This window comes from Papaver somniferum, chromosome 9 (genome assembly GCF_003573695.1).
Source record: "Papaver somniferum cultivar HN1 chromosome 9, ASM357369v1, whole genome shotgun sequence".
Lineage (NCBI taxonomy): Eukaryota > Viridiplantae > Streptophyta > Magnoliopsida > Ranunculales > Papaveraceae > Papaver > Papaver somniferum.
In genome coordinates this window covers 63,900,191-63,911,502 of record NC_039366.1, presented here as the reverse complement: position 1 = coordinate 63,911,502, position 11,312 = coordinate 63,900,191, and the positions used below count along the sequence as shown (strand labels likewise).

At 36.1% G+C, this 11,312-nt stretch overlaps 1 long non-coding RNA gene across 1 annotated transcript; it reads left to right on the top strand.

The window, feature by feature from the left end:
• Positions 1-8,669: 8,669 nt before the first annotated feature.
• On the top strand, positions 8,670-10,952 carry LOC113308565. Its single transcript, XR_003339906.1, has 3 exons — positions 8,670-8,724; positions 10,012-10,585; positions 10,913-10,952. It is a non-coding gene; the product is annotated as an uncharacterized LOC113308565 (long non-coding RNA).
• Positions 10,953-11,312: the final 360 nt, after the last annotated feature.

Sequence of the window (11,312 nt, the reverse complement as noted above, 5' to 3'; positions counted from 1 at the left end):
TAGGTACGGTTACTCAAACCTAAATGAATACATTTCATTTGTGTGTATGACAAGCTAAGTTTCGATCTAACGGTTGAAAGATATTAGCTTGGATAAATCAGGTTTTTCATCTAACGGTGAATATTGAATGATTTGTTACCAAGGTAACTTGGATTGCAAACCCTGATTTGAAAACTATATAAGGGAGACGTCTAGCAACTGGAAAAACTAATCCCCACACCTCCTGTGTGATACTAGTTGGTTTTGTTAGAGTCGATTCTCTTTTAACTGTAGGTTTCTTCTCGAGATCCTGTCGGTTAACGACTTAAAGACTTCATTGGGATTGTGAAGCCAGACGAAATTACTTCTCTTGTAGTTTTGCGATCCGATCTTGCCATTTTCTATCGTACGAGTTCAATTGAATAATTGACTTGAGATTATATCTCCGATAGGGCAAGATAAAAAGAAATCACAAACATCTTCGTCTCATCGTTTGTGATTCCACAATATCTAGTTTCGCTACTATACGATTTAGATTATTGTGAGGTGATTGATAATACTAGGCTGTTCTTCGGGAATATAAATCCAGTTTATCAATTGGTTCCTGTTCACCTTGATTTTTATCAAAATACGGAACAAACTTGTAGGTTTATCTGTGGGAGTAAGATTTATCTATTATCGTAGACTTTTCTGTGTGATACAAATTTGTTTATTAAAGTCTTCGACTTTGGGTCGTAGCAATTCTTGGTTGTGGGTGAGATCAGCTAAGGGAATCAAGTGCGTAGTATCCTGCTAGGATCAGAGACATAAGGAGCGCAACTGTACCTTGAATCAGTATGATATTGATTAGGGTTCAACTACAGTCCAGACCGAAGTTAGTTTGTAGTAGGCCAGTGTCTGTAGCGGCTTAATACAGTGTGGTGTTCAATCTGGACTAAGTCCCGAGGTTTTTCTGCATTTGTGGTTTCCTCGTTAACAAAACTTCTGGTGTCTGTGTTATTTCTATTCCACATTATATTTTGTTATATAATTGAAATATCACAGGTTGTGCGTTGTATCGATCAATTGTGAAATCCAACCTTTGGTTGTTGATTGGAAATTGATTGATCCTTGGATATTGGTCTTTGGTACCATCCAAGTTTATTATCCTTGTATTTTATAAAGACTCACAAATTCTTATTTGCTTGAGTAAAGATCAAATCAAGTGAGAGAGATATTAACTTCTTGATATAATTTTCGCTAGATTGAGTCTGACTGTCTAGTTGATTCTCTAGAAAGTATATTGGAGTTAGTCCATACAGATTGCTAATCGAAATATTGGGTGCGGTTGTTAGACCCCCGCTTTTTCAAGAATTTATAGCTTTAGCTCGGGTTGTGAATCGATATCGACTTAAAGATGAAACTAATGCTGAAGTTGTATTGCAATCTCAACAGGGATGGCGAAGATGGAAAAAAAACAAGTTTTTCTTACGAAACTCATTACATAATCCTTAAGGAGGTTTTGATAACCTGTATTGGGTATTAAAAAGTACACATACTACTAGATCAAGATGTTGATGGAGTTTTTTTAAATTTTAATTAAATATAGTTTTAAATTATTTTCTAAATAGTTTTTTACTGATTACATGTAGCAGTTTACATATTAATTATAGGTTTAACTAAAATGGAGTACATAAGCATAACTACTCATTCTCATTCCAGCTCCTGTCATACGTGCCCCATGTGTCATACTCATAAACCCTTTATATGATCATGTTGCACCTTTAGACCCCCTACCTTGAGTTCCCGCATCTTGAGATCCTTCACCTTGAAACCATGTATTTATTCCCTAAGTTGGAGAGCTTTTGAAGTTTCCGAGCTAGAGAGCTTGCGAAGTTTAATGATCTTTTATAATCTTCATAACCTTGACGATTTGGAGATGGTAGCACTGAATGGTATCCTGCACTTTGCATATGTTGACTTCAGAATTTGCGACTCTCTCCAATGATGCTGGAGTTTTCAGATAAGCAACAAAAAAAAAGGACTGAAACTCATGGTCATGCTTTATGCCATTCTTTGTAACTCAAGGAGGTACGTACGCCTACTTTATATTTCGCTTAAATCCATTTGATTCAATTGTTCATGACTGGACGATGTTCCTATGTACGAATTGGGACGGTCAATACCTTGTGAGACAATTGGTGGTATCCTAAGTTCTCCACCCAGAATAAGAGACTCTAGCTCCCACCTCAAATCTGGAAAATCATACCCAGCTGAAGAAGACTATGTTCTTGAAGGCGTCGATGAAGATGAAGCTCATGCTCGAAGGATATCCGGTGTAAGTTGGAATCACTGGTAGTGGACATGGTATTTTCGGTAACTCTTTACCCACTGCGGTAAAATCCAACCCATAGATATGTACAACTTCTTGACCAAGTATCGGGTCAGTAGCGTCTTTGTACCACTTATCTTATTGGTCTTCGTCACAAGCGGTAAATAAAGTCCCATACGCTTTTCAGTCTTTAATCTTCAACCTATCATATTGTGTTCTACAACTGTCTAACACATCTTTCTCCAAAATAATAACACCACGTTCCCTGGATGGACTATTGAACACAATACGCTGAAATGAAATATCTTTGATTCTTTGGGAAACATGATAGTTTATCTCCTAATAATCCTCAGTGTTGGTGTCTCCACATATGCATACCTAATATACAACTCATGGATATCGCACACAGTGTTGGTATCTCCACATATGCATATTATCTATCTCCCATTTTCTTTATTTTTTATGTCAGTTATCGCCAATATACCTTACTACAATTAGGAATTTTTTGGTGATGTATTCTAAATATCTTGGTACACCAGTGTCAAAATTTATATACCACCAAAGCTGAAAGTAAAATTCATACAATTAGTTATTTGTTAAATTTATTTTTAATAACTAATATAAAGTCACATGATATGTACTTACCTCAAGGAGGCCTCATAGACCATCGACGTTTAACGAACCCAAGCATGCAAGATCAAGAGAAATGTACAACTTGTAGCAACCTTTATATCTCCCAACGCCTCTATCCATGCTACTTGAGTATTAGCACATGAATTGGGGAAAAAAACATGAACCAAGTAACCATTAAATTAAAACCTTTGCAATTTTTGTATCTTCTTCAGGATTAGAAATGCATCTGCCATGTAATTTTGTGTTAGAAATATCTTTGCACCAAAATTAGGAATTCCACCACTTTTTAAGTTGTAGTGCTTCGTCCGGGTTGTGACGTTAAATACGCAAGATTATTTTTATATATGTCTTCTTCCAATCAATTTTGTTGGTCAAATGAACATTATCTCCCACACCGGAATGTATTCCAAGTAGGAAATACAAATCTAAAGGTGTTATTCCTGTAAAAGCATTAAAATCGTTAATTTTATATCACATCTTCGTATTGATTGCATTTGTAACTATAAATCAAAATATGCGACATATCTATTTTGAAGTCCGTTAAATGGAATGTGTGCAGTGTACCGCCAACGCTCCACTAATACATACACCAATTTGGGATGCTATTTTTTCTCTTCAGTATGGTACAAAATAATCCAAGAAAGTTTATCCACAATTAGTTTTGAAACAGGAGGTAGATCTACATAAACTTTGCTAACTTCGTACCAAGCACCTCTTAGTTTTTGAGCTTCTTGATCTCGCTCAACTTTTGTAAACAAATGACTTGGTCTTCGGCTAATTGTCGAGTGGGACGTTCCCTGCATCAGAGTCTTTTTCGGTTTCCGTCACATGTTAACTAGGTTTATTAGGAAGAGGTTTTCTATTTCTTTTATGCGTAATATCTTGCGACATTTCTTGTAAGAAATTTAGAGAGGTTGAATAGAAATCTTAGTAGAGAAAAAAATTTCAAAAACAAAGTAAATTTTGGTGTGATTTGAGCACTAAATGAGTTTGGTATTTACGGGATGAGAAATAACCGCTTTTTTCCCGACCATTAGACGACATTGGAAGTTGGTTCGACCGTCTCATTTGGGTACGACACTCGTACCATATTGAGATGATGTTCTTTCAATTGATGACGATCATGCCAATCCCAACGGTCGACTTGTATTGGTACGATATGTTTTTTCCCCACTTCCCAAAACTGAGTTTACCTATCCACCTGGTCTGTCAAATTCATACATACATTTTCCACATTCCGATAGATTTTCCATTAGAAAGGGAAGATAAAGGAGAGTAAATTTATAAGATATGTGAATTACACCTCACATTCTGGGTAATCAGTTTTCATTTCCTAGCTTAATTGGAGGCCATGGTTTCTAATTGGGGGACATGGAATTTTGTTTCCCCCCCAAATTTTTCAGGGATGTAAAAATTGGAAGATAAATATACTATTTTACCTGTGATTAATATTTTTTTCTTCAAGTAACGACCCTTCACCGACATTAACGACAGTTTAGGGTCGTCATATACATCATGATCAAAACAATAACGACTCTAAACGGTCATACACTAACGACTCTTTTTAGAGATTAACGACATTCTATAACGACATTTCTAAAACATTAACGACTGTTTAAGTCGTCAAATGCGTAACCAAAACAGTAACGACCCTTCCAAAGGGTCGTCAGGGAATTCATCATTTTTATGACGACCCAAAACTGTCGACATTTCCGTCATTAATGAATCTTCGACAGTTTAGAGTCGTCACTTAAACAGTCTAAACATTAACGACTGTTGAGGGTCGTCAACGAATTTTTTTAATACCTTGACGATTTTTCATACTATCTGGGCAAAAAAAACAAAAAAAAAAGTTAGACTAAAAATTGCAGACACAAAATCTGGAAAAAAAAATTAAACTCTAATTAAGTAAGATTATCACTAATTAATTAAGATTATCATTAATAAATTAAATTTCAACTCTAATCATTTAGGGACATTTTAGCCATTTAAAAAATATTTTTATAAAGGGTGATCCAAATTAGGTTCTGGTGATCTTTTTTGTCCTCTAATGCATGACCCCCAATTAATTTTGATGGCCCCCAATTAAACTAGGTTTCATTTCACTCCTCGATGATAAACGACACTCCATTAAAATAATTAATGTTGTAATCGGATTAATGGGTTTCCAATACGGTGAACCAAACACCCTCTGAAACTACTAGTCACTGTAGTCAGCCTTATTCACTTGGGTTTTCTTGTCGGTACGAGTCTTCCGTACTTCTCTTCCTTTTTCTTTCCATATAATCCATAAATTCTTCTTTGCCCGTTAGAGGGGGAAAAGGAAAATACATGAATAGCCTCCAACAAGGGCATAATTCAATTGTTATAGGGCATCCTTAACATTGGTCAATGAGCTAATAAAGATTACGAATGAAAAAGCTGGATAAATCGTGAAAAAAACAATAAAAAAACGGCTAGCAGGTCCCAAAAACCCTGCCCCTGTTAATCTCCGAACGGTAAGACCCACCAAATGTGAGACAACGGTTTTTAATGCCCCCTGTTAAAAATCGCTCTAAACTTTTGCAACTTGCTGTTAGTTTCCTTGCAGTATATAATTTTGTTAAAGTGGGGACTAGGGAGCCCGTATTTGGACTTACGGACCCAATAAACTGAACTGCTGCTCCTTCACGCGGTTCTTTGGAGGGGAAGCACATAAGCGTCTCGTGTCCTCGTGCGCCGCATGAGGATGGTGACGGGAGTGGATAATCAGTCTTTTCATGTCAAATCTGTCAATATGGTACTACTTAGAACCGTCGGATTGTTTGAAAATAAGCTCTATAAGAACAACTGCAGTGGACAACTAAGAGCAAATTTCTAGTCGAGTGGGCTGGCGTAGTGGGACGGACCATCGATCAAAATTTGATCAAAGAGTAAAACCCAGACCAAATTTGGTCGGCGATCAAGACCAAACCCATATATAGTCGAGCGGTCGTATAGTTCACGCCCCACCACCAGGCGGTTATATAATCTACGTCCCACACCAGGCGTACGTAAAGTCCCCGCACCACACCAGGCGTACGTAAAGTCTACGCTCCACATGGGGCGTACGTAAAGTCTACGCCTCATTTTTTATTTTATTTTTTTAATTTTGTATGGGGCGGGCATTATACCCCCGCCCCATTCTTTGTTTTCCATTTTTTTTTGTGGGGCGGGCTTTATACCTCCGCCCCACTTTTTTTTTTTTTTTTTAAGAATCTCCCAATCAGGCGGACATATATCCCACGCCCCACACCAGGCGAATATATAGTGTACGCTCGATCAAATTTAGTCTTTCACCCGTAACGTCACACACCAGACTAAACTCAAATTTGATCGTTTGTTTTGCTCTTTGATCTTTGGTTATGATCGTACCACTGTGGACGCTCTGAGGGACCCATACTTATGATGAAGAGACAAAGACTATTGACTAGGGGCCATTCTAAAGTGGTCGTCGGACATGAGCACCCTGGTATCACATCTACCTCGATAACTGAACAAAGTAAATTTAGCGGATCTTTTACACCGTACACCCGGGAGGAACATTTCGGTACTACTAGGAAGGAAAGAAATGTTTCCCATATCATATTAACTTGGGCCACTATAATGGGCCTTAACAGCTAATCGAACCACCCTGGTCCCTGAGTGCACCCAAGGCAACAGTTGTTTACGCTATGGAATTTAAAAGTTCATTCATTTTTAAATCCAGCGAAAGACGAGGTGAAGGGTTTTATGATTGTGGGAAAACAATCAAAACATGCTAAGTGGCACATGAAAATTATTCAAGAGGTAGATTATGTGCCTTTTCAAACTTATTTTAATTGTTTATTGTTGTGGAGATTTTAATAAATGAAAAATGGGTCATTTGTCCAAATATTTTTAAAACATGGTTTTAATGGTCGAGTAAAAATTAGTAGGGGATTTTAATAAAGTGCCACACTTCCAATTTCATGTTTAAGAAGGTGCCACTGTTTTTTTCAAAATTAATTTAATGCCACTAGTTTGATCTTTTCCGTCCCGTTATTTTGAAAAAACGTTTAGCATCCGTTAGTGTATATGTGGTAGTTATTCAGCCTAGTAAAAGACATTTTCACCCTCAAATCATCTTACTATAGCTGAGTTGAATCCAGTCACGTTAGTGAGTTACTACCGAGTTAGCTAAATTAAGAACAACAAACTATTGGTACTCCATCATCAAACGAATTCGCAACATCCATTGTCGATCAACAAAAGAACTGCAACAAGCCATTCAAACCATCGTTTCTCTTCCATCCACCACTACCACGGGTCATTTTCTACAGCAGCACCACAAACCCAGCTTCATTGTCTCTGAATTTTGAGAGAAACCCAAATCTTCAACATACACAACATCATCACGAATTCTAAATGTAATCCTAATTTCCATGTTCAACTTCTCGGACAAAATTCATGCCTAGTTTGCTGCCAAACTTCAAAATTAACTCAACCCATCTTACAGAAGCTTTGCATACTTGAATTGCACCAATATCTTGGCCATTAATCTCCAATTGTATCATGGCAGCAACATCGTCTCTTCCATTTTTATTTTTCATGTATCCTTCTGCGATACTCGAATTCAATCAACCTTAACCCATCTTGTCAGTATGAAGCCATGGATCAAGACAAACCCCATTCAATCATCTTTTCATTTAAATTCAATCAGCTATGAACCTTCTTTGAAATCCAATGATGAGATCCCAATTTCACTACCGATTTAAAAAATCTTCCTTTGCTTCCTCAACAGTGAAAGATGTGATTGAATCTCCATCTGCATCCTCTTCACAGTCCACCAGCCAATCTACACCAGAACCATCATCATAACCCTAACCCTACCTTTCATTGAAAAGGCTCGGAGAAGAAGAAGGGCTACGGTGATATCCTGGCTTTAGGTTTATATGTCGGTAAGGGTAATAAATTAAATTTAATCAATTTTTCATCTTTTAAAAGGAAATATTGACTGGTTCTAATAAGACTGACTAATAAAGGTGGGTCCTGACGGAAGTTATAGCAATTGTGGCATTTTATATATTTAGAAAAAAACGATGACACTTTCTTAAACCATGAAATCGAAGTGTGACACGTTATTAAAATTTGGGTGAAATGGACACCAAAAAAATAGCAAGGATGAAACTGGATTCATTCTGGATTAAACTTAAAAAATAGCGAGGATGAAACTGTATGCATCCTGTGTAAATTATAAATAAGAAAAAGTATTTGAAAATGGGTAGGATGAAACTGTTTACATCCTGGCTATTTTTACATTTTTGTCCATTTAAACAATATCAAATTCTAGATGTCTTTTTCACCCAGGAATTGTTGATTTTGGTCTTTTTAACCAATTTTGTGTTTAATAAAGTGCCATAATTTCAATTTTATATTTAAGAAAGTGCCACTGTTTTTTTTAGAATTTATTTAATGCTACACATTTGACCTTTTTCATCTCGTTTTTTTTTAACAGTTGACATCTGGGTTGTACAGGCCGATAATACAGGTTTTTATCCGATATCGGAATATACCTATACGATATCAAAAATATCAGTGATACCTATACGATATCGAAAATATCGGTGATATAGAAAAGAAACAATAACAACGTCTGTCTCGGCTGGTACACACCGATATGTCAGTTTTACTTGTACACTGTTTTAATTGGGTAAGAGTATTTTTGTAATTCACGTTCTAGTTGATTAAAACCCAGCTTTATCACTGTGTTTTCATTTCATCTCTTGCAGCAGCTTTCACTCCCATCTCTAGTCGTAAAAGAAGTACGTTCTGATCCTCTGCTTGCAGCTTGATATTGTTGGTTCAAATATGATAGTTGTTTGTTCCATACTTCTATGATGTACGATTTAAGAACTATTGGGACTAATCGATTTTTCTTCTGATTTTTTGACCAAGTATTGGGTTTAATCAATATTTTCTTAATCTGTCTCATAAGTCACAAATCACTCAAATAAATAGCACACAATTCGTATTTCATCTTGATTTTTGCATGCATGTTCACTCAAATAACATCATGTTTGTTTTATCTTGATTCAAAATCATTGTTCATCTTGATTTTGTCAAATTCTGATGGTGATACAACTGCATGATCACCACTGTAGTATATTTGGGGTGAACTATAGTATATTTGGAATTACCATCATTAGAATTCAAAAAAGGTGAGTGCCTTTTTTTTTGTGCTACAAGACCTTATTTAGTTCCTACTAGTATCCAGTTTAGTAACTCAATTAGGTCAATTGCTATATGTGGTTCTACCAAGACCTTGAGTTAGAGCAATACCAGAACTCTTCAAGATTTCCCATGATTTTAGCTTTGAATTTTCTTTGTTCAGTATTGATTTTTCCTTCTACGTGATTTAAAACTCCAATCTGCTGGCAACCCTGCTAAGTTTTATATTATTAAGTCAAATTAGAATCTCTTTTTACGAAGTTATGAAAATGAACCAGGCTATCATCTCATGTGTGCATTTTATTAGTGACCTGATCAACTTATCTGAATGGTAGCATATATACTACATATGATGTATGCTGTAGTTACTTATTTCGTTTATGCATGTGATTCAATGTAGGCACATTTGTGGAATATGTCTTCATGTTGCCGCTTAACTTTATCTGATTGATAAATAATTTTAGGGATCCGATTTATAGTTGTTTATGTTTCACTACAAATCATCCATTTGACTATAAGTAAATATTTGAGTTCGGGTCTTGTCTGAAGTTGCTATGAAGTATGGTTCTTGCACGAGGAAAATAGCTATCTAGGCTCATGATGTATTTATGAGATATGGTAAGCTAGTTGTTGCTCTCAGTCACAGGTTAGAGGTTGGGAATTTGTGTTGCATAACTCTTGAGAAATTTATCAACTTGCTGCTCAAACTGCGAGATGTCATTGCATAACTCCTATATTTGTTTTCAGTTATCTCTGCACCGCTCGGGGCACAAGTCTTCATCTTGTACTTGATGTGGTGGAGTTATACTTATTGTCCTTGCTTCATGTCTTCTACTGAAGTTATATTTAACTAAAATATGTAATTTTAAATTTCAAGCTAGATATGGAAAGTGATTCATTACCATTGGGTGCTGCTCCTCAATCTCAGACTCTTGCTTCAGACCAGAAGAAAGATATTGCTTAGGAATAGGCTGAAAGCAATGATCCTTCTAGAAGAAACACTCAAACGTGTAAGTTATGTGGAAGTTAAAGGATGTCCCAGTGCAACTAAAGACATTATTGCCAAGATTAGAGATGTAGAAATAATAAAAAAGAAGCAAAAAGTTCACAGGGATCAGATTGATTTGATATATGCAACAACTGATTTCAATGGAGAATCTGGAGATGGTGAAGATATTAAGGTAGAAGAGGTTGAAGAGGATGTCGTTGTTCCGTCTAAAAGAAAATATAAAGGTATAAGTAATGTAAGGGGTCATATTGAAGAATTCATAAAAACTGATTATTCAAAAGTGTAACAAACAACACTCAAGAGGAAAAATGCTACTAAAATGAACTTGAAGGATAAGGCGTGGGATAACATATCAGCTTGGATGACCGAAAATGTTATACCTTTCAATATTGTTTGTTCCCCTAGTTTACAAGTGACGCTCCATTCTATTGGAGCTTATGGAAAAGGTATGTTATAAGCTCTTTACTGGCTTTCTATTCCAAGTTTTATTGGTTGATGATGCTAGTGGCAGTGTCGTATGTTTTCTTTTACGCTGAAAAATTGACTTGGACTTTGTTCTGTTTTTAGTTTGTTGTTTGTTAATTAGAATTGTGATGTGTTTTGAATTGGGATGGTGATAATTATATCCATGAACCTGACCGTGATTTAAGTAGCTTGTTGTTAATACGAAACTGCATTTGAAACACGTGAACCTTTAGCTTATTTGAAACACATTTCTTGACACTTTTTATTCATCATGTACTTATATTTTTCTTTCTATGTTTTGTTGTTAGCTCTGCCGGCGCTGTTAGAGCACTGCTCGGTCGAACTCGCAAGATTGCTATCTCAAGCTTGTTTGTCAAGTTTAGTTGCCAAAACTATAAGTCTTGATTTCTAGTCTACTTATAGCTAAGTATCGGATTAGGATAAAAAGTGTAGTTGAGCCTAGACTTCACGAAATATGTGTTGGTAAGCTTTAGCTTTAACCAAGTTCATCTTATATTCTTGACAAAAGTCAAAAGATGATCATGTGAAAATCGCCTGGTAACATCTTACATGATTTGTGTGAGACAGTCATTTGATGTAGACTCGAAATATTTCGTATTGATCATTCGATCACTTGAAAATTGCTTTGAAGCTAATAGTTTGTGTGAGACAGCTATTCCCGTCTTCCGAGAATGTTTCAATGGTTGA